This window comes from Paroedura picta, chromosome 8 (genome assembly GCF_049243985.1).
Source record: "Paroedura picta isolate Pp20150507F chromosome 8, Ppicta_v3.0, whole genome shotgun sequence".
Lineage (NCBI taxonomy): Eukaryota > Metazoa > Chordata > Lepidosauria > Squamata > Gekkonidae > Paroedura > Paroedura picta.
In genome coordinates, this window is record NC_135376.1 from 99,197,201 (window position 1) to 99,200,089 (window position 2,889).

A 2,889-nucleotide genomic window follows, 5' to 3' on the forward strand; every position below is an offset into this window, starting at 1 on the left:
AACTACAGTTTGGCCACTCCAACAAAGTCACCATAAGTTGACAGCCATTTGATGGCACAGTCCACAACCACCAGGGTGAGTCTGAACACATTTTTTCTCCCTGTGTTTTTATATACTTCTTCAGGAGGAATAATTGGTGGAGATGTTTCCCAGCGCTTTGGACACTGAAATGAGAATGGGGGACTTTGCCAAAAAAAACTCAGCCAAATCGTAGGGCTCTAGATATTTTGGTCCCTTTGCAATGTAGCAAATAATTCTAAGCTGAATGACTCCATGGAGAAAAGCAGGCTTAGTGTGGCCCTATTGAAAGGTGCTCTTGGACAGTTTAGGTAAAATTGGTTCTCCATGATTTCAGGAAATCGCTGGTGGTTCCTTACCCTGACTTGGATGGTGTAGGCCAGCCTGATCTCCTCAAATCTTAGAAATTAAGTAGGGTCGGCCCTGGTTAGTACCTGAGTGGGAGATCACCCCAAAAGTCCAGCGTTGGTATGCAGAGGCAGGCGATGGCAAACCACCTCTGAATATCTCTTGCCTTGAAAAGCATCAAGAAAATCCAGAGTCGCTACACAGAGGCAGGCACACCACTGCTGTTTGTCTCTTGCCTTGAAAACCACCAAGAAGTCCAGGATTGCTATGTAGAGGCAGGCAATGGCAAACCACCTCTCTCAAGTTCAGCTGTGACTTGAAGGCATCTCAAACAACCACTGCCCTCCCTTCCTTCCTGAAACAAGTTTTCAATGTTTAAAAAGTGATTCTGCCTTTAAAAGAAAAAATGAGTTGACAAATATACTTTTTATTAAATGTGATGTGTAAACACCCCCCCCCCCAAGTTTAACACCTCACCTGAAATGGGGATGAGTGGGAGTGAAAGGGCTAAATATGTCATTTGCTAATCATCAGCTCTTTCAAAGGATCTCTGAGGTTGGAAAAAAACCACGCACAGCAAAAGCAGCGCATCCTAATTTGCTAACTGATAGTAACCTTCTGCTCTTCACAAACCTTTCCCTCTATCACAGGGCCTTCCATGTAGAGACATGTTTCTGCAGGCCTCTCCCGTAAAGACAGGGCCTTCATCCTCCCCGATACACACGATGCTGGACAAGCCCAACACTTCTTAGAGGGAAAGGACACTTCTCACTTTTTGATGCCAACCTGAAGGTGAACTGAATCTACTTGAATAAATGTAAGTTTAACTTTTTTTTGTAATACACTTTTCCAAGATTTTTTTACTGCACTACGAGGGTTCTATGACCGGGCAAATTCTGCTATATTAACCAAATCTCCCAATGCCAAGTCTGGGAAGATGTAGGCTGAATTCGGAAAACTAAACAGCAGCCCTTACAATGAGTTACTTGGGCAGAGAAGACTCCTCCACATCTAATCCGTCCAAACCTGGTGAATTAAGTGGCCAACACCAGCATCTCTGTAATAGATCAGGTGAACGTCATGCATGCTGTAATAAAGTGCTTATTTCATTCTGAATTGGGAAGTCCTGAATGCCCAACCATAGGCAGTGGGGTTGTCATTCAAAATGGCACCCGCGCTGCCTCTCCTGTTCCACCATGTGAAATTGCTTCTCCCTGTTTATCACCTGAAATCCCCCTTTCCCATTCCTTCCTCTTTTGACCTGTTTGGGTGCTGTGCAGAGCAAGCAAGGATTAGCTGTTGCTCCCCTAAAGGCTTGTCATGGCTTCTTGTTCCCTAGTATTGGCATAACAGCAGAGTGGGTGGGAACTCTGTGCAGAAGGGCGAGTGGAGGTGGGAACTGCCTGCACTGTGGCCTTTCCTTTAAACATGCGCTTCAATCAGGCGGCCCAGAGTAAGGGGCATGTGGGTCAGAAAGCAGGAACATGCACTGAGGCTGGTGGATCTTCATCTGGCTGCTGAATTCCTGCTCTTTTGCTCTCCTTCAGGCAGGTTTGCCTGCTGTTCTTTATGAGAACTTACGTCCACATGAGCCATATATGTATCCTGGGAAATGCAGAGGCATCCAGGCTTGGTGGGAGACCCTTTGGGCCCTCCTGACTGCTGCAAGGCCAGGATGAAACATCAATGTGTGCAGTGAAAGCGCTGATTTCAACATGCCCCACAGGAAGGGAAACGTCCCACTCTGCCAGTTCCTTTCAACCCTGTGGATTCTGCTTTTGCCCGTCTTCCCTGGGGGCCCAGTGATTAATTAGGCCAGTCAACCCAGGAGTAGGAGGGGCGCTTCCTAATTACTGCGATGACTTCAGGGTGCCCGGTGACCCTTGCACAAGAAGGCAGGTGCTGCTCTGCAGAGCAGGCCGATAAGGGCACGTGCCATGGAGACACTTCTTTGCTTAAGATGCACTCCACCCTACTCCCCAGGGGGGACGCAAGGCAGCTGGCATCATTCTCCTCCCCAGCAGTTTGTCCTCACAAACCAATCCTGTGAGGTCACATAGATCAAGCGTGACTGGCTCAGAGCCATCCGCTGAGCTGCCCCGGTGCCTGGGGATTCGAAGCTGGTGATCCCAATCTGTTAGGAACCACTATGCCCCATTGAATTGGTGGGGCAGATTTCTTGGGTCAGTAGCGTTCAAAACAGTTTTGTATGCATGACTTTCCAAGCGGATCTTTCCACTATGCTGTTAGGAAAACTCAGTCGGTGGAGGTGCCCTTTGCTTGCTCTCCTGCCCCCGCCCCTGCCCCGATGTCCTCGCAGTGGACAGCCTGCTCTGGCCAGCCCAGCCGGGTCCTTGGTCGGGCGGCCCCGAATGCAGTCCGGCGGCGGGGGCCACCATCAGTCCCAGGCTCTGCCGGCCCGGCCTGCCTTCCCCGGCCCAGGCAGCGCTCCAGCCACCGCCTGGCCTTGCCCTTCCCCGCCCCGCCGAGCAAGGCTAGCTTGGCAGGAAACGGGGGCCGCCT